We start from the raw sequence: 26361 nt of genomic DNA on the forward strand, positions 1-26361 counted from the left end.
GCCTCGGCGGTCCCGTCGGAGTCGGGGGAACAAGGACAAGGCAGGGGGAAGCATCTGGCCTGCCGTGTGGACCGTGACTGTACAAAGCACGTGTGATGCACTGCAAGTTTACCTGTTTAAACTGTGAGTTAAAGAAGGTGTGCAGTTGCTTTGTAAACAGCCGACGCTCTAAAGCTACACCCATCTAATTGCTAGCTGTATTAAATCTATCGTATTGCTGTTTCTGCATTAAAAAAGAAAAAAACCAACACACCTATGTAAGCACGTCTAAGTACAATGGAAAACCACTGTTTAACGCGTGGCATGTGCGGGTGGTTTTTTTGGGGCGGGGGGGGTGGGGTGTATGACAAAAACCTGCGAGAGACACACGCACACACGCACATGTCATGTTTAGCGCTCACCTAAACCCAAAAAAGAAAATCCACTCTTTATTTTGCAGCATTAGCATTAGCTTCCAGCGCACAGCCTGAGCGCGCACCTCTGCTCTCACCGTCTGCTCCCTCTTCAACCGTGCGTGGCTGTCATCAGCTTGCACAGGCTTTGCTCGTGCAAGTTTCCGCGACGGCTTACGAGAAGGCAGGCAAACAGACCCAGCAAGACGCGTAGTGCCTTCCTCTATGGGCTCCGTCCAGCCTTTGTTAAAATGAGCAGAAAAGACATCTGCTGCTGCCTTTGCCCTGACTGACTCTTACAGAGAGCATCTGACTTGACCCGCAGCAAAGCGATGCCCCAGGCAGCAGCACGTACTGGCGCGGACCGCGGTTTCACCCACCTGCTTTACTGCGCCGGTCCTTTCCCACGGCCGATGCCGCAGATGTGGCGCGGCCCACCCCCAGACCTCTTTACGAGGGTTCCCTGGGCTCTGCAAGTCGCCTGCTGGACGTGTTGCTGATTCAGGCACGGGCAAAGTCAGCTTCTTCGCTGGCCTCGGGCCAGGGCAGCCCCGTACCTGAGGGAAACTGAGAATATCTCCAGCGAGATCTCACCGGGAGGCTGGGACCTCGTCAGTAGGGGAGAAGGCCAAGCGACTGACACTGAAAGGGAGCTCTTTGCTAGGCTGTAGATCGTAAAGTTAAAAAAGAAAACAAACCTGCCTTTTTTAAAATGCCCCCCTTTGAGTCTGCCACGTTTGATACAGATTTTTTAAATTGCAGGGTCTATCTCCTACAGGCCTCATGCAAAGGGAAGCGAGTACCTCTGGCTCTCAGGACAAGGGGGTCCCTCAGGAGCCCAGGTGCTCACGCCAGCCGGCATCTGGCACAGCACAGGGCAGGAGCTTTGGCAGTAGTACGTGAGCTGAGAATGAGAGTCCGGCAGCGCCGCACGCTTCTCCTGTGAGCCGCCGAGGCTCGCGCGCTGTGCCTTCCGCAAATAAAAGGCCAGAAGAGTCAGCATTTCTGCTAGTTCCAGCCTCATCCGCACCCTCGTCGGTGTAGCTGTAAGCAAGCGTCCCGTAGCGACTGGGAGCGTGGCAGCTGGGCTTCCTGCGCTGCCTTAGGTTGTGCCCTTGGAGAGACCCTTCTCCGAGCCCCGTGAGCCCCGGGGTGGGTGGGCTGCGGTGCCGTTCAACGCTGAATAGGCACGAAGGCCTGTAAACAAAATGTATTTATATCGCACCCATACCCGGCAGCCAACCGCCGCTTTATTTACGTATCCTGCACCTCCTGCCGACGCTTTTAAACTTAGCCGATATTGCCGCAGTTTTCACTGATGGGGCAGGGGACTGCCACGCTGCAGGGGCAGTGTCTGGGTGTCTGCCACGGACACAGACGTCCTCAGCTGGGTAGGGACAGGGTGAGAGCTGGAACAACTCTGCTGACATGTACGGGCCGTCCCAGGGCAAGGCTCCTGGGTCTGGGGGCTGAAAGGCGAGCCGCGCTGGGTGGTTGGTGTGGGAGCTGTGGAGCAAGTAGGGGGGAAAAAAAGCAACAAGAAAAAACCATCCAAATGTTTCACAGCAGGTAGAAAGCTTGGCAGAAAGCAAACTGAATGCTGTAAAGACAAAAGCCGAAAGCCGGCTATGGACTGGACGAAAAGAGTCAGTGCCACGGAAGGAGGTTATTTCTTCCACTGACCGTAGGAGGCTTTTCTGTGAGAAAACACAACACCTCTTCTTTCGGCTACGGCGCGGTACCGCAGCAGTAACGGGCCAGAGCGTGCGAGCGCCTCTGGCAGTATCGGTAACGGCCGGGGCACGGCCGAACGGCCAGCCCACCTTCCGCACAAGGAGAACACCGTTCCCCTGGAACGCCACGCAGACCCAGGACGGGTACGGCGGAGGCCGAGCCCAGGCGCCCCCATTGCCAAGGACCACCTTGGCCTCGCAGCGTCTCACGCTGCGGGGTGTTTTGCAGGCCGTGGCTAAGCTCAGGCCCCCTGCTCGTGGCTGCCCCCGGTCCCCCGGCGCCGGTCGGGCCCCAGCCCCCAGCGCGGTGCGGCGCAGGGCAGCGGCCCAGCAGGGCGGCCCCACGGGCCCCAGCCCGCACCCCCCGCCGTGCCTGCGGGCAGGGCCCCGCGGCCGCCGGCCCCTTCCTCCTCTGCTCGCTCCCGTCGCGGACGGCTCGGTACGTGTCACGAGCGGCAGCCCCGTTCAGCCGCTCCCGGAGGGCGCGCGGCTCTGCCCGGCCGTGACCGGGGCCCGCAGGGGTCTCTCGCTCGCCCGCTCGCCCCGAAAGGAGCCGGCCCCGAGCCGGCGCGTCCCGCCCCGCCCGGCCCTCGGCGCCCTCGCGAGCTGAGCGCGGCCCGGCCAGCAGGGGGCGCTGGCGCTCACCGGCTGGGCGCGGGGGCGGTCCGGCGCGGGGGCGGGGCCGGTGGGGGCCGGTCCTTCCGGCCGCCCTCTAAGGGCCGCCCCGCGGGGCCCGGGCTTCCGGTGGCGCGTGCGCGGCGGAGCGGAGGTGGGAGAGGTGCGTGGGGCGGCCGGGTCGCGAGGGGTCTCTTTGCGGTGCCGGGGCCCCTCTGCGGCCCGGCGTGGGAAGCCCGTGGCCGGCGGAGACTGCTCGGAGCTGGGCGGGGAGCGCCGCGGCAGTCCGGCCGCAGGCAGCCATCCCCTGCGGTGGCCGGCATCCCCTCGGGACTCCTGGAGGCCTGGCGGCTCCCGATCCTCGTCTGCGGCAGCCGCCTGAGAGAGCAGCGCGGCCGTAGCCGGGGGCCGGAGAGCGCTGGTGGGTGAGTTCGGGCAGCGGTGGGGGCTCCTTGTGGGCCGGGGGTGGGGGGGGCTCCGTGCGGGCCCGACCCTGGGCCGGGCGGGGGGGGCTCCGTCGCGCCGGGCCTGGGCCGGGCTCGGTGCCGGGCGGGAGGAGCTCCGTCGCGCCGGGCCCGGGGCCGGGCGGGGCGGGGGACGCCTCCGTCGCGCCGGGCCCGGGGCCGGGCGGGTGAGGGGGGGGCTGGCTCCTCCGTGCCGGGCCCGGGGCCGGGCGGGGGAGGGGGGGGCTGGCTCCTCCGTGCCGGGCCCGGGGCCGGGCGGGTGAGGGGGGGGCTGGCTCCTCCGTGCCGGGCCCGGGGCCGGACGGGGGAGGCGGGGGCTGGCTCCTCCGTGCCGGGCCCGGGGCCAGGCGGGGGAGGGGGGGGCTGGCTCCTCCGTGCCGGGCCCGGGGCCGGGCGGGGGAGGGGGGGGCTGGCTCCTCCGTGCCGGGCCCGGGGCCGGGCGGGGGAGGGGGGGGCTGGCTCCTCCGTGCCGGCCCCGGGGCCGGGCTCGTGCCGGGGGGGGGCTGGCTCCTCCGTGCCGGCCCCGGGGCCGGGCTCGTGCCGGGGGGGGCTGGCTCCTCCGTGCCGGCCCCGGGGCCGGGCTCGTGCCGGGGGGGGGCTGGCTCCTCCGTGCCGGCCCCGGGGCCGGGCTCGTGCCGGGGGGGGGCTCCGTGCCGAGCCCGGGCCCCGCAGAGAAGCCCTGGTCGGGCATCGTTCTCTTTTGCACAATGTAGGGCTCTCCCCGTTTATTTTCTGTGTACTGTGTTTTGGGCCACCTGAAACCCTTTGGCCGGGGAGGTTTGGTGCGGGGAGATGGCAGGTCTGGAGCCTGAAAGATCTCGGGTGGGGGGCGGGGGAGGTATTTTTGCCTTAAAACTCTGGGCCCACCTCGTGTGTCATATCGTGAGTCTCGTGACTGTGGCAAATGGCTCAGTCAGGCGTTTTCTGATAAAAAACTTCTGAACGTGTGCGTGTGTAGGCACGGGGAGATTTGCGCAGGGTGACGGAGCCCCTTGCGCTTCTGTGCTAATGTCTACCTGTTCTAGATCTCCAATGTTGGAAAGCCTTTGTTTAGTGCCTGGTTGTGCCTGCGTAACAAATGTTTTAGCTGCTGATGTGTTATACCTCTGCTGTGAACTTTTTCCTGGGTGGCTTGATTGTTTCTGGTTGTCCGTGTAAATCTAGGCAGCTATTTTCTGCCCGGTGGTGAAGCCTATCGCTTTGGATAACAAAGGGCAGGAGAGCAATAAAGAAAAAGGTGATCTGTCTGCTGCAGCTCCTTGCAAACGATTCGTTCCTTATTTTCTGCCCTTGGGTAGGTGTTGTGCTTTCCAGATAACGCAGCCTCTCCTGTGCCTGTCCACGCCGTGCATTTTTGTCCTGCCCTTGCTTGAAAAGGCTCTCCTTGCCTTCCTCCTCTCTGCTGCAGTTGGCTTAATCTCTCGCTGCTGCTGCTGCTGGAAGAGGGATAAAGGGAGTGTTGTCGATGGGGTTGTTAAAAGCTTTTTCGCGGGCTGTAACGCGCGGGAAGGGGTGGGCGGGGGGGGCAACTCAGTACGGGGGAGGGGGGAGGATCAGGCTGCGGGGAAAATGGGAAACCAACATCACCTTCCCCTCCTACGGCGCAGCCCGGCCGCACGGCTCCCCGGGGATGCCCCTGCCCGCGGGTGTACCGTGTGTGCGCCCCCCGCGTGGGGCGGGGGACGACGACACACCCCCCCACACCGTCGGCGGCACTGGGGCAACCCCTGCCCCAGGGCTCCGCGCTCGTACCCGGCTCTCCCCGCTCCGGCACGGCACGGGGCTGGACGCACCGAGGAGACCCCGGGGCGGCTTCTCGCGGCTGGGTGAGAACAGGGCCCGGCCCCGAGCAGCAGAGCGGCCACCGCCGGTAGCTCGGAGGAGCGGGGCCGGCTCGGCTCGAGGCGTCGGAGCGAAAAGGGACGAGAACCGGCCCGGAGCGTCCGGGGGTTGCGGGGGGGCGGCGGATGGTCCGGTGGCCGGGTTCGGCTCCGTGCCGGGCCGTGGGGCAGCCGGAGCCGCGCCGGGGGGCAGGTGAGGAGCCGCGTGCGTGGCTGGGCGCGCTGTGGGTCGGCGGGTTTCGGCTGTGGGGTCTCCCGGTCCGCGGAGTCCCCGGGGGGGGGGGGTTGCGGGCAGCAGCGGCCCCGGGCCGAGCGCTGTCGTGGGTCGGTGGTTGGGTTTTGGGGCCGAGCCCGTGCCCGGCCGTGGGGAAGTAGGGGCAGCCCCACCCGGCTCTCGGCTGCTCCTCGTCGGGGTCGGGCGGCGGCGGCGACCCCGGCGGGGGCCCCTGCGGTGCCGGGCGGGTCCCCCCTTGCCCGCGGGGCAGGCAGGGACCCCGGCTGCTGCCGCCGCGGTTTGCTGGAGGCGGGCTGGGCCCGGCCCCCTGTGGGGTTGGGGTGCGGGCCCGGCGGTGCCGGGGAAACGAGGCCTGCGAGAGCAGGAGGAAAGCGCTGCCGGGCCGGCGCTGGGCTGCCCCGCCGGGGTGCGGGGCCGGGCCCGCGCAGTTCAGTTCCCGAGGCCTCCCCGACAGTGCCCGCGCGGGCCGTGGGGGTGCGGGGCTGCGGGGTGGCTGCGCTCTCCGCGGCCCTGAGCGTTGCCCGTGGGGACTGCGGAGGGGGCCGGGACGCAGCCAGGCTCAGCTGGTTTGGTCCCTGAGCGGGGAGAGCGCAGCTCTTCTGTTCCTGGGCCGTGAGAGCAGGCTCCTGTGGCTGACGCCGGGGCCCTGAAACAGATCGAGTCGTGCGTTTTGAGGGCCTGACCGAGGGGACTAAGTCGTGTGGTTTTGGGCTGAGGAGCAGAGGTCGAGTGCTGCATTTTTGGGACTTGAGAACAGGCTCAGCAGCTGGGCTTTTTAGCTCAGAAACGGTCCCAAAGTGAGCTGGTTTGGGGGCCAAAAGCAGAAGCCGGTTTGGCTGCTTGTGCAGGCTGGGGGGTTGGGGTGGGGTGGGGGCATTGGGGGCTGCAGGGGAAAGCAGGGGTTGGGCAGGGTACGCGGACCCTCCCCGGAGGTGGGGGTCCGGTCACATCGGACCCCGAAGTTCGGGAGGCCGGCATGCACCAGAGCGAACTCGCCACCTGAGGCGGGTCTCTGGAGGAAGGGTGCTTTTTGGATCCAGCGTAGCGCACCCTCTTTGGGTCCAGCTCTTCTTTCTGTGCTGCTTAGGATAGTTATTAACCAATTAATTAATCATACAAACTAAGTCACAGCAGCTCTATCGGCTCCATCGTGGTTCGGAGCTCTGAATCAGTTTCATTTGGTGTCTAACACGTTTTTTTCCCCAAGGAGAGGCTAAGTTTCAAAGTTAGTTCTCACAAGTGTGTCAGTCGACAAAATTGAGTTATGATTATTAAAACCACAAAGGTGACAGGAGTCTCACAGATCTGGTCTATTTCTGAAAATGTATTCATCCCATGCAGATGTCGTCGGGATACAGATCATCTGCATCGTCATGCTCTGACAAGACAAGATGCTGAGACAGGGATGAGCTCCAGAAGGACTGCGGAAAAGAAAAAAAAACCGCACTCCACAAAGTCATGGGGCTTTTTTTTTGCGTTTGGGGGGGTGGGGTGGCTTTAACAAAAGAGTGCAGTGTTGGCTGGCAGCAGCCTGCAGGGCATCTTTGCTGCCTGATCTCTCCTTTTCTTCTCTTCCACTCCTCTTTCAGGGCTGTGATTGTCATTTGGATAGTTTTAGAAGAGCAGTTAAGTTCCTCGCCTGTGTCAATGTGCTGGTAATACCAGGAAGGTGAATGGTTGAACCGGTCGGGCGGGTGGGAATAACTTGGCTGCAGGTAGAACTTCTGAGGGAAGACCAGCAAAACCAGGAAGCAAATAGCAAGTTCCCCAAAAATGTGCGGGTGTCAAGCACGTAAGCGTTTCATTGCCGAATGTTTTTGGGAATATGTTCCAAATGGCTATTTTTGGTAAACATACATTTTCAGGAGATTCAGGGTTGTGTGTGGCAAAACATGTCCCTCTGTTTTTGTGTCCTGCCGCACAAACGGCGGGCGGCAGGGCTCTTGTTCCCCGCTCTCGATATTGCCCCAGCAGGGCTGCGATATTTAGACCTAAGTGGGGATGGGTTTAGGAGTGGAAGGAGAGAGAACGCCTGTGTTCTGTAAGGGCTGTGAATGCTGACCCTTTGTCTCCGTCTGCTGCTTTTCCTGTGCGGGTGATGAAGCTGTTTTACTTTTCTCTGTTGTTCCTGGTCTAAATAGCTGCAAGGCTGTCGCCGCTGTGGGTGTGCAATTTGTGTTGCTGTGTTTCTGTGGAGTCCTAGCCACGGCTCGCTTCTAGTGTGGCCAAGGGTCAAGGTAGGGCTTTCAGCTTAAAGCTTCAGAAGCGCTGCGCGCTGAGATGGGTGTAGGTGAAACTGCTGTTGCGCCTGCAGCTGTGCTCGCAGGGATGCTGGGCGGCTCCGCATCAGACCGGCGAGGTGCGCGTGGACCTCCGTCGGGCTGCGCCCTGGGTGCGCGAGCGTGCCGTGGGTTTGCTGTTCCGGCTTGTACGTGCGAGGGCTTAACGTTTGATTTAACGCATTTCCTTTAACGGCAGGCTGTAGTTGGGCTCTAGATGGTATTCCTACGGGGGCGCAAGAGCTGTGGAATGGTTAAGCTGTTGCTGTGCCTCCAGGTGACTTGTTCAGTAACACTGTTTTTCCAGGTGCAGGTGGATGAGTCGTGCAGGGCAACGGAGGAGAGCCCAGGGGAGCGCTGGAAGAAGGTGAGTCTGTGTAGTACTGGAGGGAAGATGTGACTGATGGCTATAGGGCTCCATTATGGGTTTTACTCTTTTTTTTTGTGATCCGAGGGCGCTAAGCGATGAGCCGAGCGTGATCTGGGCCCTGGAGGTGAGTCAGGCAAGGTGACCGGTGCTTGGTGGGCTGGAGTAGGTGTTCTTTTTCAGGTTATTCAGGTTTTTTTTTCCCTTGTCTTCACTTTCCCATCCCAATTTGGGGCCGATTCCCTCAAACGGGGACTTCCCCCTGTGGGGCTGCTTATGCAGCCTGGGAGCTGCTGCCTGGGCACAAAAATACCTCAAACCCCCTGACTCTGGGTCTGCAATGGGGGGTGAAAAAAACAGAAAGAATTCTGGTGGAAAGAAAACAACTTGGGGCTTCTGGGAAAGCCAACTCCAGCTGGATTTGTGCAGCTGGAAAGGGAAAAAAAGGGTGGTGGTGGGGAAGGAACAACCACCTAAAAGCACCCACCAACCATTCTCATGCACAAAACCGAAAGTGAAAATGACCATTTTTTGTAGGGTAAAAGCACAAAAAGTCCCCACAGAACTCAGTAGTTTGGAAAAGCAACCCCAATTAATACATTATGTAAAGAAGGCAGGGGAAAAAAAAGAAAACCAAAACAAAACCCTATCACAACCCTGATGCCACATGCCTACAAGCAGTTCCTGGGGCTTATTCTGCGGGGGTGGGGGACCCAACCTTGTTCCCCAGGTTTGCTGTGCTGCTTCTCCTCCCTCAGGCATGGGCGGGGGGGGCAGTGGCATGGACAGTAGCAAGCACCAGATTTTTTTAAGCAGTCGAGAGGAAAGGACTGAAATGCTCGAGACGCTTTGCTGTTTGGTGCAGAGGCAATGAACGGTGCTGCCGGGGCTGCGAGGGGGAAAGGTGCAGAGGAATAGAAGCTCTGTGGATGCAGCCAAGTTACGGTTTCTGGATGGTATTAATCGAGAAGAGTAATTCAGATAATGCTGCTGCCCAGCGACCAGAGTTGGGTACTGAGCCCGGGAGCCGCGCACGCGCGGTGGCGTCCCTGTGATCCCCATTGCTCTCTCCGCAGGTGACAGCCCTGCGATGCTGCGGTGCCTGCGAGGTGATGCCGCCGTGCTCGTTGCTGCTTCCTGGTAAGGAAAGGCCTCCTCCGCTCCTGCTGCAGCGTGGTGGTGTGTCGGACACGATTCCCTGTGTCGGGTGAGGCCTAGGGCTGCCGGCGAGGTGAGCGAGCCCCTTTGGTGGGTGCAGGGGTGTCTCCTTGTGTGCCTGCACTACTGGGGCTGGTGGGATGGGAAGCTTCAAACGACCTGCCGAGGCAGGCTTCTGGTATGCTAAAGGCGAGCGGGTGAGGGCAGCCCCAGGAGTTACCCAGGAGCTGATAGAAGGGAAGAGGGAAAGGAGGAGGAGGAGGATGACCTTTTCCCCCTGCCCAGGGTGCAGAAGATAGCCGACTCCCCAGCTCACCAGAGCTCCCCCTCAGCCTCCCCTGGCCCCCCTTGCCCCGTGCTCCTGCCCCCAGCTCCGGCACGAGCGAGCTAGGCTACGCTACGTGCCTAGGAAGCCTCATCTCGTAAGAGCTGTGAGACACCCTTGTATTCTCTTCAGGTGGAGGACGGCCTAGAGTCTGGAGCTGCAGAAGAGGCAGGGCGGAGAGGAGGGGAAAGAAGCATCTGAACGGCTAAATTGTGCCAGCAGCGCTGAGAGCGAGAGTCGCGGTGAGTCCTGGGCCACTGGGGCCCCGTTGCCTCTCTTGTGCATCCTGGGCCCTCCCTGTCTCTCCCCCGGCCCCCTCTCTTTCCTTACCTGCTGCAAAATTTTTTTTAGTTTTTTTTTTTGCACCCCCCCCCCTCTTTCTCCATCTCGCTCTGAGTGGCTCCCTGCCTCCCCGTCTTTTCAGGCCTCCCTCTCTCTGTCCTGTAGCCTGTGGCTACTTGTTCTTTCTCCGCCTCTCTCTGCCTGGCTCTGGCTCCATTTTTATTTTTTCATTCCTCCTGCTCTGTCCTGTAGCCTGTCGGTATTTTGTCTTTCTCTGGCCCTCTTGGTCTGACTCCGTGTGTTACCGAAAAACGCGGTAAAATCGGAAATATCTATTCAACACCAATCTAGTATTAAAGAGCAGGCGTTCTTTATTCACAGCGCCAGATGCACGGGGGATCGCTCCTCCTGGCGTGCGTACCTCACACACCTTTCCCGTAGAATTTGTAGATCAAAATTTTACGTATTCATACATATTCATTATCGTCCTGTCTACTGATCGGTACAAACTTGCTCGTTCCGTATGTAAATCGCTGCGCAGGCTCGGTGGTGGTCCGTGAGTCGGTGGTCGCAATCTCCCCCTGCCAGAATTGCCTTTTACCTTCTTGGCTCTTAATCTTGGCAGTCTTGGCTAGTTTTCTCAGTGCGCTACACGAAACCGCGTTTTGTCATCCGTTTCTGACAGAAGCACGTTGTCTGTTGTTCTGCTGACATTAACGATCGCCTAGGGACTAAAATGCAGATCGACAGATGCGCTGATTCGTACGCTCCGTGTTCCCGTAATGGAACACCGTCTCTGGTTGGTTGATTTCATCGCTTTGGTTACATTTCCCCCCTTTGGAAGTTTTGAAATAATCATTTTCTCAATACTTCCATCTTAGATCAATAATATTCCACTATGTCAGTTCAGTGTTTGGTTCATCTTCTCAAAATTTTCACTTGATTGTGGTCTCTAGGGCATATGCAGGTTCCATTTTATACCCAAAATTTTATTAATTTGTTGAACTACCTCTGCAAAAAAATGTGGTCCTCTCTCAGAGGACATTCCTGTTGGCACTCTAAATCTTGGTATTATTTCTTTCAGCAACATCTTAACTACTACTCTAGCTTTGTTGGTGCAGCACGAGAAAGCTTCTGGCCAACTAGAAAACTTGTCCATCAGCACTAACAAATACTGCTATATCTATTTTGTCTGGGTAACTCAGAAAACTTAATTTGCTAATAATTTCCGGGAGAATTTTTTGTTTTGTTACTCCTAAAGGTGGTTTCCTTTGGTTCAGGGGATTATTTCTAGGACAGATTGGACACTTAGCTACCATGGGTTTAACTGTTCTTGTCATGCCTACACACGCTACAGATGCTTTTAAACTCAAAACCGTAGCATCTACACCCTAATGTGTTTGCTCATGCTTTTCTTTTGCAAGTTCTGTCATAACTTGTGGGGTTGTTATTATTATTACTTGTTTTTCTGGTGTTACCTACCATCTCTGTGTTTTGTGATGCTTCCAATTGTTCTGCTAATTGCTCATCCAATTTATTATAATAATCTCGGTTTCAACTTTGGAATTCCGATCTGTTTTACTGGTACTAGTGCAAGGATACCTTGCTCTGCAGTCCTCTTTGCAGCTTTATCTGTCAATCGTTTGCTTATGTTTACAGCCGTCTGGCCGAATTGATGAGCTTTGCAACGCTTTACCGCCACTTCTTTTGGTTTCTGCACGTCTTCCGGAAGTTGGAGAATGTCTTCTTTATGCTGTATCAATGATTCTTGGGCTGATGGCAGTCCTTTTTCCTTCCCAGTAGCTCCATGATCGTGGATCACACCAAATGCATGTTTGGAATCAGTCTAGATATTTATCCTTCGTCCTTCTGCCATTCGCAGAGCTCGCTTCAACGCTACCAATACTGCTTTCTGTGCTGAGGTGTTCGCAGGCAGCGCCCCTGACTCCATTCCCTCGGCGGTGATAACGACAGCATATCCGGCCATTCTCTTCTCGCCCAGAGCTGCTTCCATCTGTAAACAACTCCAGATCAGGATTTTCCCAGAGGTTTGTGTCTCAGGCCTGGTCTGCTGGAATAGACTTGTTCAATAGTTAGCAAGCGATCGTGTTCGAAATTGTCCGTAAGGTTTTCTGTTGTTAAAAACATAGCAGGATTCAGTATAGCAGTAGTCTTCGATTCCACATGGTCTTGTTCTAACAGAACAACTTGATATTTCAACATTCTGCTAAGGGATAGCCAACGACCCCCCTTTTGTTCTAAAACAGTCACCGCTATGTGCGGGACACATACTGTCATCTTTTGTCCCATTGTTAACTTTGGGGCTTCCTGGATCGGCAGCGCTGCTGTTGCCACTGCCCGTAAACATCCAGGCCATCTTTTACTCACGTGGTCGAGTTGTTTGGAGAAGTAGCCCACGGGTCTCTTCCAGGTTCCCAGTCGCTGTGTCAGCACTCCAAGGGCTAAATGTTGTCTTTCGTGGACAAACAGCTCAAAAGGTTTAGCGAAATCGGGTAGGCCTAATGCAGGGGCCATCACTGAGGCTCTTTTCAGTTCTTTGAATGCCGTTTGGCATCCGGGCGTCCAGGTTAAATATTTATCCTTTGATTCTTTCAGTGCCTCCTATAATGGTTTTACATACAGTCTGTAGTTCAGAATCCAGAGCTGACGCTATTTCACTATTTTCAGAAAAGCTCTCAGTTCCTTCGGGCCGCAAGGTTCGGGAATTTGACAAATAGTTTCTTTCTTTTCACTTTCTAATTGTCTTTGTCTTTGAGATATTTCGAATCCTAAATAAATGGCTGTTGCTTCTCCTATTTGGGTTTTGTTTCTGGAAACTCCGCATCTTCCTTGGCCCAGAAAATTTAAAAATTTCAAAACATTATTCTTTACTTTCTGCCACTATCAGAATGTCGTCTGCATTCTGTAACAATATGCCTCTCCCTGGGTTCTGTTTTTTCTAGACATTTCTATATTTCTAATTTTTTTTCTTGCCAGCTGAGTCCCAAATATCGTAGGACTAATTTTAAATCCTTGTGGAAGTACGGTCCATGTTAGCTGTGTCTTTCATTCTGTGGTGGGGCTTTCCCATTCCAAAGCAAATAGGCTTTGACTTTTTATGCCTGGAGGTATGCAAAAGAAGGCATCCTTCAAATCTAGTACAGTAAACCATTTATGCTCCTCCTTTAAAAGAGGTCAGTAAAGTGTATGGATTAGCTACTACCGGATGTAGATCTTGGACCACCTGAGATATAGCCCTTAAATCGTGAACCAGCTAATACTCTTTGCCTCTAGATTTCTTTACTGGCGGCACAGGAGTACTATATTCTGATTCACATTCTATTAAGAGCTCATATTCTGAAAAAAATTTATAATTAACTTCTCTAATCCTTTTCGAGCCTCTCGCTTAATACGGTATTGTTTTTGTCTTACCGGCTTGGCTCCAGGCTTTAAGGTTACTTTTACCGGCTCTGCCCGCTTAGGTCGCTCCGGAGCTCCGCTCGCTCAAACCAAAGGAATTACTACGTTTTCCACTTCTTCGGGAACCTGTTCCTCCCTGGAGGAATCCTGTAACATAAACGCTCTCGCCTCTGTGGCTTTTGATTCTGTTCTGGTATTAGTAATTTAATCTCTCCATCTTTAAAAGTTACTTGAGCATCTAATTTACTTAATAGATCTCATCATAACAGAGGCAGTGGACATTCAGGCATATACAGAAACTGGTGAGTTGCCCATTGCTTCTCCAATTTAAACTTTAATGGCTCTAAGAAAGGCTAATTTTTCTTTGCCCTGTCGCACTAACAACACCTACTGGTTTATGATCAACTTTCTCTTTACGTGTATTCAATACCAAAGAAGTGGCTCCCGTATCTACCAAAAATTCTATTTCTTCATTCCCTAGCTTCAGTGTAACCAGGTGTTCAGCTAGGGTTGATTCCTCTGGTCTCCTTCATGCCAAGCTACTTCAAGCATTTTACCCAGATCTCTGGATTCAGGTTCTTCTAGTTTCTGAAGGTTTTTTTACTCCCCCCCCCACCCCCCCCAATCTGGGGCTGATTGTCTTATGAATATAGAGACCAACTGAATTGCTTTTTCTGTTTTTTTCTGGGTTCAAATGAGTATATTTTCTGGTGGTCACCTTCAGCCTTTCCATAAAGGCTGAAGGGGGGGACTCCTTTAATTCTTGTCTCACTTAATAAATGGGTCAAAATTTATGGCTTTTGGCATTGCATGTCTTACTCCAAATAAAATCTGTCTCTGACATCTAGTCAACATTCCCCTGGGTCCTGGCTGATTAGGGTCCCACTCGGGATTTGTAGATGGAAAATTCTTATTCGTTGTTCTCTGTAAATTCCTGTTAGCATGTGCTCCCTGCACCTGCCTTCTGGCTGTATTCAATACTATTTTCTTGTCAGTTCCATCAAGTGAAGTATCCAGTATCACAAGTAGAGCAACACTTCAAGTTCTCACCACATTTTCCTCTTTTCAGAAACATTGCCGTAGAATCCTGTGGACATATCTCACGCTGTTTCTGCCACTCTGGATGATTCCACAGTGTAAAGAACAAATCAACATATGCCACTTCTTCCCATTTGCCTTCCCTTTTTACAAAACAACATTAATTGCAAGATGGTATGATATTGCAATGTCTCCTGTTCTGGCCATTCGTGCCCACCTTCCAATTGATACGTTGGGCACCAATGATTGCAATATTCAATTAATGGTTTCCGAGTTAGTGGGTCATCACCCCCGATGTCTTTCCAGTGCTTCAAAGTACATCCCAAAGGTGTTCTCTGTGGGATAGGTTTCTTACTCAGAAATGCTCCCATCTCCCAGTCGACTAGCAGTTGTGATAGTGCACTATCACAAATAGTAGTCAGAGGGACTCCAACCCCCGTTAGAGGTCTCACTGGGATCTGTAGCCCCCTGCTAGATATCCCTGGAGACTTCAACCCCCTGTTGAAGACCCCCCTACCCTCGGGTCCCGCTCCACAGGCTTTCGCCTAGCAGAGACTTACCAACCGAGGTACCTCTTGGCCCCAACCCTGCGTGGCTTTCGCCGCGCCTTACGGGCAGGCCTGTGGGACTCAAACCCACTATCCTGTCCTATGTGGGAAGCTAACGCCACATATTATTCTACCTAAGTTTCTTCTTAAACGAATGCCTTGTTTACTTCAGTCCAGGGGATCTTTCTCAGAATTCTCTGGCCTGGGGATCGGAAGCTCTCCCCAAGAATTCCTTGGGGCTGGCTGCAGGTCCCACGGTCCTGCGGATCCGTCGAGATTCAAAAGCAGGTTCCCATCTGGGGTGCCAAAACTGTTACCAAAAAACACGGTAAAATCGGAAATATCTATTCAACACCAATCTAGTATTAAAGAGCAGGCGTTCTTTATTCACGGCGCCAGATGCACGGGGGATCGCTCCTCCTGGCGTGCGTCCCTCACACACCTTTCCCGTAGAATTTGTAGATCAAAATTTTACGTATTCATACATATTCATTATCGTCCTGTCTACTGATCGGTACAAACTGGCTCGTTCCGTATGTAAATCGCTGCGCAGGCTCGGTGGTGGTCCGTGAGTCGGTGGTCGCGATCTCCCCCTGCCAGAATTGCCTTTTACCTTCTTGGCTCTTAATCTTGGCAGTCTTGGCTAGTTTTCTCAGTGCGCTACACGAAACCGCGTTTTGTCATCCTTTTCTGACAGAAGCACGTTGTCTGTTGTTCTGCTGACATTAACGATCGCCTAGGGACTAAAATGCAGGTCGACAGATGCGCTGATTCGTACGCTCCGTGTTCCCGTAATGGAACACCGTCTCTGGTTGGTTGATTTCATCGCTTTGGTTACACCTGTTCCTGTTGTTCAGTTTCTTCTTTTTTGGCTTTGTGTGATTCTCTCTGTGATTCTGTTTTTCTCTGCCTCGCTTTTCCCAGCTCCCCGTCCCTCACTTTGAATACCCGTTATCCTTCACCAGCTCACTCTCCCTTGGTTGCCATCCCCGTTTCTGAGTTCCTCCTGCTTTGCCACGTAGCCCGTGACTTTTTTCTTAATCTCTCTCTGTCTGCCTCAACGCTCCCGCCGCGCTTTTTAGTTCGTCTGCTCTGCTCTGTACCCTGCTACTGTTACTTGCCTGCCTGAGTTCTTCTCTGTCCAGCTCCCTTTCCCTATTCTTGAATTCCTGTTCTTCCTGCACCCGCCGCTGTTCCCTGTGATCTCCGTCTCCCTCTGTCCAGCTCCCTGTCCCTAGGTTTTAATTCCTGCCTCTGCCCGCCGTAGCCCGTCTAGATTTTTCTCTCGGCCTCTCTCTCTGTCCAGCTCCCCCTCTCTGTGTTCTAATTCCACGTTCTCTGTCACGTAGACCGTGCTGTTTGTTTGTCCTCATCTCTCTCTGTCCAGCTCCTTGCTGCTATGTTTTATTTCTTCCCTCTCTGTCTGTCTTTGTAGCCCATTGCCGTTGTGTGTTTTTTTTTTTTTCCTACTTGTTTCTTCATGTGTCTCTGTCTGCCTCCCAGTGCCTGATCTTTAATTCCTCCTTCCCTGTAGGCCGCTGTTCCTTTTTTCCATTCTACATTGTGTTCTCTTTGGTCTCCTGTTCTTATTCATCGATTCCCTCCTCGCCGCCCTGTGGCCTGTCCCCATTTTATTGTTGCGCCTCTCTCCCTCTCTCTGGCTTCTTGCCCCTGTTTTGAAAATTCCTCCCTCTCTTCTCTCTTCCCTGTTGGCCGTGTGATCTTCAGCCTTTCTCCATCTCTTTCTGCCCAGCTCTCTGTGTCTATTCATTAATTCTTCCCTCTCTGCCCTGTAGCCTGTAGCTTTTGTCCTTTCTCCATCTTGCTGTCTCTGGCTTCCCCATGACCCTGTTTTAGAATTGTTTCTCTCTCCTTTCTGTACGCATTGCGATTCCTTTTGCTCCCCATCTCCCTTTGTTTTGGGTGTTTTTTTTTGTTGTTGTTTCTCTGGCTCCCTGTCCCTAATTCTTAATTCTCTGCCTTCTCGTGCTCTGTACCACGTAGCCCCATGGTTTGTTTTGTGGTGTTCCCTCCCCGGCCCCTTCCCTCCGTTGTTGGCTGTCTCGGCTCCCTGTCCCCGTGGCTTCATTCTTCCCTTTCTGCCCTGTTCTTGTCGCTTGTCTTGTCTGTCTCCATCGCGCTCGGTCCAGCTTCCTGCCCCTATTCTTCTTTCCTCCCTCGCTGTCGTGCTGCCTGCCCCAGGTTCTTTGTGCGTCTCCAGCCTGCTCCTCTTCCTTCTTTGTTGGTCTGTGTCCTGCTCTTCCCCCCTCTTTCTGCTGCCTCTCTTCCCCTCTCTCTGCTGCTTGTATCTCCACCTCCGTCAGGCTCCCTGTCCTTCTCTGGCCGTCCTGTTCCCTGCCTCGTGCCTTCTCACTACACGCACACACGCCCCCCCGCCCCCGTCCAGCCAGCTGCCGCTCTTCTCTTCTCTTCTCTCTTCCTACTGTCCTGTGCCCTGCTCCTCACCTTTGGTGGCCTCCCCCTCTGCCCAGCAGCCTGTCGCTCCAGGAGCCAGGCGACGGACGGTCCCTTTCCTGCCAAACGCGGACAAGCGCGTGCCGTGGTTTAGCCCCAGCTGGCAACTCTGCACCAGGGAGCTGCTTGCTCGCTCCACCCTCAGTGGGCTGGGGGAGAGAGCTGGAAGGGTAAAAGTGAGAAAAATCATGGGCTGAGATCAAGACTGTTTAATAGGTAAAGCAAAAGCTGTGCGTGGAAGCAAAGCAAGGAATTAATTCACTCCTCCTTTTCGGCGGGCAGGTGTTGAGCCACCTCTGGGAAAGCAGGGCTCTGTCATGTGTCATGGTTACTTAGGGAGAGAAATGCCGTAGCCCCCCCCCCCAAGGACTCCCCCTTCTTCCCCCAGCTGCGTGTGCTGAGCATGATGTCAAATGGTATGGAATATCCCTTTGGTCAGTTAGCTGGGAAAGCTTTCCCAGCTGTCCCAGCCTACTTGCTGGTGGGGCACTGAGAGAACCAGAAGAGGCCCTGACTGTGGAAGCAGTGCTCAGCAAGAACCAAAACATCTCTACATTATTAACGGTGTTTTGAGCATAAATCCAAAACGTATCCCTTCCTAGCTACTGTGGAGAAAATGAGCACTATCCCAGCCACCACCAGCTCCGTGCGGCTGCGGCAACGGCGGCCGAGGTGGCCTTGGGGCAGGGGGAGCGTTGGGGACCCTGAGCCACGAATCGCTCCTGGGACTTGTTACGTGCGCGCCTGCACCAACAGCTGCCCTCTCCTTTGGCCTGAGGGCTGCGTTTGCGCTCCCTTGGCGTGGGGCAAGGGGCTGTGATGGAGCCCGGGGGAGGAGGTGGTGCACTGTGGGGGTGAGGGGAGGGGGCCCCCCGTTGCTGCTGCGCCTCAGCTGTGGGCGGGGTCTGGCTGGAGGAGCCCCAGGTGCGGGCAGTGGGGCTGGCGGTGCCGGCTCCTCCCTGGAAAAGGGGTGGTGCCCTGCTCCGGGGGGCCAGTGTGAGCCGAGGGCGGGGCGGAGCGGAGCTGTGGCCGAGCGTCAGCGGGCTGCGAGTGTAGCGAGGGAGGAGGTGAGCGGGGGCTGGGTGGGGGGCCGCTGCGTGCCGGGTCAAGCCCCGAGGAGGGCTGCGGCGGGGCAGCGGCGGGTCGGAGCGGGCGGTGGGGAGAGCGAGGCTGTGCTGAGGGCTCGGTGGGGCTTCCGGGTGCATCGGCGGGAGGGTCGGTGCCCCGCAGGGTGAGAGAGCGGGGAGGGCGGGCTCGCGGCGTGGCGGGAGCTGTGGTGGTGCGTGTGGCGGCTGGGCGGGCGGCCATGTTGTGGCGCAGAGCATGCCGGGAGCTGTAGTCCTTGTGGCGGGGGGCTGCCGGGCGGCCATGTTGTGGCGCAGAGCATGCCGGGAGCTGTAGTCCTTGTGGCGGGGGGCTGCCGGGCGGCCATGTTGTGGCGCAGAGCGTGCCGGGAGCTGTAGTCCTTGCGGCGGGGGGCTCCCGGGCGGCCGTGTTGTGGCGCAGAGCGTGCCGGGAGCTGTAGTCCTTGTGGCGGGGGGCTGCCGGGCGGCCATGTTGTGGCGCAGAGCGTGCCGGGAGCTGTAGTCCTTGCGGCGGGGGGCTGCCGGGCGGCCGTGTTGTGGCGCAGAGCATGGCGGGAGCTGTAGTCCTTGCGGCGGGGGGCTGCCGGGCGGCCGTGTTGTGGCGCAGAGCATGGCGGGAGCTGTAGTCCTTGCGGCGGGGGGCTGCCGGGCGGCCGTGTTGTGGCGCAGAGCATGCCGGGAGCTGTAGTCCTTGTGGCGGGGGGCTGCCGGGCGGCCGTGTTGTGGCGCAGAGCATGCCGGGAGCTGTAGTCCTTGTGGCGGGGGGCTGCCGGGCGGCCATGTTGTGGCGCAGAGCGTGCCGGGAGCTGTAGTCCTTGCGGCGGGGGGCTGCCGGGCGGCCATGTTGTGGCGCAGAGCGTGCCGGGAGCTGTAGTCCTTGCGGCGCGCGGCTGCCGGGCGGCCGTGTTGTGGCGCAGAGCATGGCGGGAGCTGTAGTCCTTGTGGCGGGGGGCTGCCGGGCGGCCATGTTGTGGCGCAGAGCATGGCGGGAGCTGTAGTCCTTGTGGCGGGGGGCTGCCGGGCGGCCATGTTGTGGCGCAGAGCATGGCGGGAGCTGTAGTCCTTGCGGCGCGCGGCTCCCGGGCGGCCATGTTGTGGCGCAGAGCATGGCGGGAGCTGTAGTCCTTGTGGCGGGGGGCTGCCGGGCGGCCATGTTGTGGCGCAGAGCATGGCGGGAGCTGTAGTCCTTGCGGCGCGCGGCTGCCGGGCGGCCATGTTGTGGCGCAGAGCGTGCCGGGAGCTGTAGTCCTTGTGGCGGGGGGCTGCCGGGCGGCCATGTTGTGGCGCAGAGCATGGCGGGAGCTGTAGTCCTTGTGGCGGGGGGCTGCCGGGCGGCCGTGTTGTGGCGCAGAGCGTGCCGGGAGCTGTAGTCCTGGCGCAGTGGCTGCCGGCCCTGTCACGTGGCTCGCCGGGGCGCGGCGGGAGGCGCGGTGTTCCGGCGCTCCGGTGCCGGGCGGCCGTGCCGCGTACGGTAGGCGCGGTGTATTTTTGGGGTTGGATTCGTGTTGATTTCTGGGGGCTTCCAGGTGCGGCCGCTCCCCGAGAAGCGGTGAGTTCCCCGGGAGCTGACAGAAGGGAAGAGGGAAAGGAGGAGGACCTTTTCCCCCTGCCCAGGGCGCAGACGATGGCCGCCGCCTCCCCGGCTCACCGGAGCTCCCGCTCAGCCTCCCCTGGCCCCCCCCTTGCCCCGTGCGCCTGCCCCCAGCCCCGGCACCTCCCCGGAAGCGTGCTGCGTAGCCCTTGGCCGCCCCCAGGCCCTGTCGTGAAGGCAGCGAGCCGGCCCTCGAGCGCACTGGATTCCCCCTCGGCGCAGGGGCCCTTAGCAGTAGCGCGGGGAAGGGGCGGTGTGTCCAGAAGCCCCTGCGCAAGGAGGGGCTTTGGCCAGGGTCGATCGACGGTAATGACGGTCGCTGTTTCTTCTTTCCCTCTCCCAGAGACCGTGCTGAGGACGTGGTTGTCTGTCCTTCCCCCGGGGATGCCGTTGACTGCGGCCGTCTCAGGCTTGCGTGGCTTCTCTCTGCCCGGCGTTGCCATCCTCGCAGCGCGGGGGCGAAAAGGGACACACAGAGCCCTTCCCGGCTGTGGACAGGAGCTGCCTCGGCTGAAGCTGGAGACGCCAACGAAAGGTAAAGCAGAAGAAATTGAAGGCGCTCTGGCTGCCAGCTGCCTTCCTGCCGCAGGCAAGAGAGAGCCTGTCCCTGCAGGTGAGGGAGGGAGGATCCCCCTTCGTAGCCCGCAGCGGGCCAGGCCACCAACGTGCACCGCAGGGTCTGTACGCGTAACCGGGAGTTGGGTACGGGCGTGTAGTGCACGAGCGAGCTAGGCTACGTGCCTAGGAAGCCTCATCTCGTAAGAGCGGTAAGACACCCGTGTATCCTCTTTAGGTGGAGGACGGCCTAGAGTCTGGAGCTGCAGAAGAGGCAGGGCGGAGAGGAGGGGAAAGAAGCATCTGAACGGCTAAATTGTGCCAGCAGCGCTGAGAGCGAGAGTCGCGGTGAGTCCTGGGCCACTGGGGCCCCGTTGCCTCTCTTGTGCGTCCTGGGCCCTCCCTGTCTCTCCCCCCTGGCCCCCTCTCTTTCCTTACCTGCTGCAAAATTATTTTTAGGTTTTTTTTTTTGGCGCCCCCCCGCCCCTTCTTTCTCCATCTCGCTCTGAGTGGCTCCCTGCCTCCCCGTCTTTTTGGTCCTCCCTCTCTCTGTCCTGTAGCCTGTGGCTACTTGTTCTTTCTCCGCCTCTCTCTGCCTGGCTCTGGCTCAGTTTTTTATTTTATATTTATGGAGAGAGCATCGGGCGTCCTCCTGTCTTTGCAGGGCTGACCCTGAGGAAGTGTGGTCCGTCGGTCGATAGCATGAATATATATATATTTTGTGGGTGCACAAATCCTTTTCAGAGTGTCAGAGGGTAAGGGTTTTGTTCTGTTCAGCGTAAACATTGTTCTGTTTGGTGTATTTGTCGAAGATGAGAGTTTAGTGGGGGAGGTAGTCAGCTCTCTGGCTGGTTTGAGGTGGGCTATACGTGTTTGTCGGTCACCTCTCACCTGCCAGTTGTTTTGAACTAGTTTTATCTGGTTTTCCTTGGGAGTCACAAGGGGTTTGGGGCTCCCCGGTGGCGGGTGCTGTGGCCAAAAGAGAGAGCAGGGTCACAGAGTGCCTCATATATGGGGCTGGCCTCGGCCATCTCCTGCACAAACTTCTGGTATGTAGCGATCGGGATTTGATTTCCTGAAGGAGAGGATGATGGAGCTCATCATAAGAGCATAATCATTTTCTCTTCCTTTGGCAGTACGGGCACCCGAGGGCCAGCCTGCTTTTGAGGAACAGCATGAGGATGTCGGTGTCGATGCTCAGCAGTGGAAGGAAGCTTCTTTTGGAGGCCAAGAAGATGAAGTGGAGTACTTATTTGTTGTGTTTGATTTTCATTGCGGGGATGGGGAGGGGTGGGACATGGAAAACGCGGTCCCAGGCAGGGGAGGTGTCTATGATGTGGGAGGCCGTGAGAGAGATCATGGACGCTGCCGGACAGGCGTTAGAACCCGTTGCTCAGGTTGGACGGACCCGGCAGAACCACTGCACCATCTTAAGTAACGCCTGCTCACATACTGAGATTTTGGTAGTTGCCCCCACATCCCCGTTGGCTTTTCCTCGTCGAGCTTGTATTTTGGCAAGAAGCGTCTCTCGTTAAGCGTTTGGGTCTAAGGGGTGTCCACGAGGCTACGTGGTGCCCATCCCCATGAGATTTTGTGACCATCAAGTGATATTCAGCATCCGTCTTATGCCCGTCTCCTGTAACTACTCTGCAGTTTTCACTTAAGGCTTGATAGCGCAGCGTTAGCTGAGGGCGGCATTTCCCGCGCTGGCCCCGCCACGCCGACGGCGTTTCCCCTGCCGGCCGCTGTCCGTTCCCTGTAACTGTGACTCTTGTCCTGGCAGAACCTTTGCCAAAGCCACCTTTGTGCTCCACAGCAGTCTGTTTTCTGTCTCGAGTATGTTTCTTTTCGGTATCGGCTACCCCAAAGCTGTGTACCGTTGGCTCAGGTCTCTCCGTGAGCTTCTGTGAGTAGAGAGAGCCTTCCTCTGTTTTTATCGATGCGTCTCCTGGAGTGGTTTTTTGTTGTCCTTTACAATTTAGTTTTGTCCCAGCTACTGAGGTGTTAATTTAGCTGCTTCGTACCGTTCCCGATACGCTTGTATATTTCCACGTTTCTTTTCATGTTTTTTGTCCTTTGAGACTGATTCAGTTCTGTTAAGGGACTGAGCGAGAGAGAGCGTTGAGGTGACTCCGAATGGTTGATGGTTTTACAGTAAATGATTTACTTTATAACCAGAGATAATTTTTGAGAAGGGGCTCTTAAAAGATTTCATTCTGCTTTGCCATTCTGCTGGCGTAGATGAGCCCCAGCCTTTCTTCGGGAGGCTCATTCTGCTCCTGGGCTTCTCTGGTACTGTTCCTTGAGTTGGTTGCAGGTTTTGAGCTGTCTAAGCTCTTTGGGTAGGTGTGTTTTGACATTTAGAGAGGGGGAGGTTTCTGGCTGAGGTAAGAGAGCAGTCAAAGTTGAGCAGCAGATATATATTAGGAAGTATACTTGTACGAGCTTTTGTTTTTCCTCGGGTCAGTAAGTTTGTGTTGGATGTTCAGGGGTAGCAAGATGGTCTAATAGTGTGTTTTGGATTGTTTGGTTTTGTGGGGGTGTTATGGTTTTGTCTGGGGTTTTTTTGGTGTTTTGTTTTTGTGTGTGGTAGGTTTTTTGTTTGGTTGGTTTTGCAGGAATTTTATGACTTGGCCGAGGGTAGAGGCGTATATTTTTCCCACCAGTTTTGCCTGTGTGTTGTGCAAGTTGTTGACGTTATCTCTCAATAGGACTGATGCTGAGATGCTGCGGTAGGGGTTAGGGTGAGCGTGTTGTACGCGTCTGTATGTGGAGCTCTAGCCTTCCTTCAGAAAGCAGCAGGGACGTAACGCATAGTGTGTCGGGGTACGGAACTGCTCGTCGCCTTTCCCGATCGCCCGCAGAGTACCACGTTGTCCCGAGAACCTTTGCAGCTTGCGGCAGGTCCCTCGTAGATTATAAGCATCGGGGCTTCCGTTATTTTGTGGGCCTGTAGAGAGCACGGAGTCTGCGGGAAGCCGGAAGGTGGGAGGTGCTCGCAGAGCGCGGGGCAGAGGTGGGAAGGGCAGCTCCCGAGGAGCGGCTGACAGAGGGGCTTTAGGGGTGCAAATACAGGGCGGGAGCTGTCGGGAAGGAGTGAGGTTCCTTCCCTGACAGTTCAGGAGGAGAGGAGGGGTTTTTGAAGTCTTGGTGCCGGGGGATGGTTGGGAAAGGGGTGTTCAAGTGTTAGCTAATGGTCGCGTTCTGTGTGCAAGCAGCCTCCGGTAGCCCAGTCTCCTTCCCCGTATGTGTCAGCGCGGCCGCTCGAGCGTGCTGTCTGCCGAGAGGTTCTCCACGCGGCTGTTCACGGAGTCGCTCAGGAGTGAGTTACCTACAAAGGGAGAGTGTGTCACTACACCAGCCACGCCCGTTTGCTTCCCGTACTGCTTTTGGTGTTTGCCCTATCGGTGTAATTTTTGTGTGTTGCGTGGTTTGACTTTTTCTTGCACTTTAAGTCATAGGTCTAGGGTTAAGCAGGACAGTCGAGCGAGGCGTGGCAGCAAAGGCGAGCAGATGGCGTCGTGTGCTGTGACGGGGCGGGCTGTGCGGTCACTCGTCTGGGATTTCTGCCTTTGGGGTCTCTGTGTTGCCAAACAAGTCAGTCAAAACGATTTGTTAGTTTGTTTTGCGTGGTGAGCTCTTGCTTTTGGAAAGCAGTGTCTAATATCTGTGTGCCTCTCCGTATTTCCCCAGAAGTGGGCCCGGCATTGAAGGTGACAGTTCCCAGCCATCGGGGACGGACCGAGTATGCGAGCAGGTGCCTGACGCGGCCACTGACCCGGGAGGCACGGATCGGGAGGTGAGGGAGCCGTGTTGGCATGGTAGGGGAAAGGATGAGTCTGGAATGTGGCTGTTGGTGGAGATGCACGGCAGGGAGCCGGACACGGGAGGGAGGGGGCGAACAGAGCATTGTGAGAAGGTAGGTCAGCACGTGACAACGGAGGGGTCGTGCAGTGCGAGCACCTATGTGACTAGTTAACGAAGGGACTCACAAAACTACATGCAAAGCGGGATGTCTGCCCTGAGCTCGTCGGGCAAGGTGAGCGATGAACAGGAAACTGTAGCAGCGGTTATTTTTGAGGTGTGGAATTGTTTGTGAGCGGGCGGCCGCTTCCAGGCGCAGCGGTCACCTTGTCTCTCTGGTTCTCTAGGCGCCGTAGGTGGCGGCGGCCACGACATCCAGCCTCATTAGAGCGTGGGCGAGCGGAAGTTCACGGCGCTTCCGAGGAGGCTGTCGTTGCGGAAGTGGCCGGCGTTGAGTGGTGCGACGCTGAGTGATGGCACCGCACGTTTGGAGATGAAGAGTGTCCGTGTGACCGCAGCCCCATCCTACGTAGCCTGTGTGGCCTTTTTAAAGGATGGCTTTTGAGCCCCCGGATTTGGAAGCGAAGCTGAGGGGCCGATGCGGTCTTTGTGCAGGTGGCCGGTCGGTTGCGGGAAGCGCAGGGGGGGCAGGCAGGGGTTGTCAAATCAGTGGAGGGGACCGTTCAGAGACCGGACACGTTTGGGCCGAGAGAGGTTGTGTTGTCCTTTCTGCAAAACAGAAGCATCTGCCAGGCAGGGGAGTTCCTGCCTGTGCTTGTGCTGTTGTGTGGATTTTGTAGTCTGTCTTTGTTCCTTCCTGTACTCGGGTCTCGATGTGTCTGTTCTCCGTGCTGAGCAGGCACCTAGGTAGCAATATTGAGGGTTTTGCAAGCCCTGGCTCATCGGCATAATGGTAACCGAGAGCTTCCTTTCTCGCATTTTAAGTCTACTGCATAGATTTGTCTTGTGTCTTAAATATTAGACCTTTATAGAAGGTCATCTTTTTGCGGCGGTGATTAAGGCGGCCTCAGTACTGCTGCTGAAGAGCAGTCTGAATACGCAGGGCCCTTTTCTGGGACCTGTTCCCTGCACCTGAACGTTCTGAGGTCTTTAAGAGCGGCTCGTCGCTCGTGCATCGTCCTAGTTGTGGGTATATGGTTTTTTCGCAGGTGATGATGGTACGTGACATCTCCGCGGATGCTATAGCTGCTTCCTCGCTGCCCTGCAGATCTTCTCGCCCGGTGGCATCTCTGGGCCGGAAGTCCGTGGTCTCGGTGAGAATTTTCTGAGGTGCCGCGATCACGTCGCTTGTAGTATTTGTGAGCAGTGTCGGTCCGTGCACGTCGATGCCTGTGTCAGAGCTGCTCCTCCGCCTGGGGGTGTAGCAATGGTAGAGCGGGGGAAAGAACAGCAATAAGAGTATATGGTTAACGTTAATGTGCGTAGACTGTTTTGGCAACGCCCGTACAACCCTCGTTGGAGCGAGTGGCCGTTGGCAGCGGGCGAGGACGGTAATTTCCGGGGCGTTTTGTGGGTGCCGAGGGGATGACCGTAGCCGTCTGGGAGAGGCAGCTAGAGTGCTAGCTGAGCAGAGGGCATCTCTCAGCTGTTCAAGCTTGTACGTGCGTGGGGCTTAACATTTGATTGAAGGTATTTCCTTTAATGGCATGCAGTAGTTGGGCTCTAGATGGTATTCCTACGTGGAAGCAAGACCTGTGGAATGGTTAAGCTGTTGCTGTGCGTCCAGGTGACTTGTTCTATCATGCTGTTCTTGCAGAGGATGAAGATGGAGCTGTGCAGGGTGATAGAGCAGAGGTGAGTAGAGCACACTAAGGCGGCGGGTCCGTGTGCAGGATTAAAGGGAAGATGCGACTGAAGGCTATTTGAGGAGCATTTCAGGTGAGCTGGGTCGCAGTGAGGAGGCTCATGGGGCTGGTGACTTTGTTCTCTTTGCTCTCAGGAGCACAGCGCTATCCCTAGGGGCTGGCAAGGTTCTAATTGTGGGGCCGGCGCCCATCGGGTGCCTCTTTTTTTGCGTTGCAGTTTAAAGTGTGGGTCACTCTGGTGTTTGAGGAGTTTCTGGGCAGTTGTCTGCGGCGTCATTCCCAGATGCATGAACAGCTCTGCTCTGTCGCTGTCCATTTTCAGGGAGCG

The 26361-nt window shown here is 56.6% G+C and overlaps 1 long non-coding RNA gene across 1 annotated transcript; it reads left to right on the forward strand.

The window, feature by feature from the left end:
• The first annotated feature begins 9537 nt into the window (after positions 1-9537).
• On the forward strand, positions 9538-20745 carry LOC135310930 (uncharacterized). The gene is made up of 3 exons (XR_010370871.1): positions 9538-9651; positions 20192-20383; positions 20642-20745. It is a non-coding gene; the product is annotated as an uncharacterized LOC135310930 (long non-coding RNA).
• The last annotated feature ends 5616 nt before the right edge of the window (positions 20746-26361 follow it).

Source organism: Phalacrocorax carbo, unplaced genomic scaffold, assembly GCF_963921805.1.
Source record: "Phalacrocorax carbo unplaced genomic scaffold, bPhaCar2.1 SCAFFOLD_91, whole genome shotgun sequence".
Taxonomy (NCBI): Eukaryota; Metazoa; Chordata; class Aves; order Suliformes; family Phalacrocoracidae; genus Phalacrocorax; species Phalacrocorax carbo.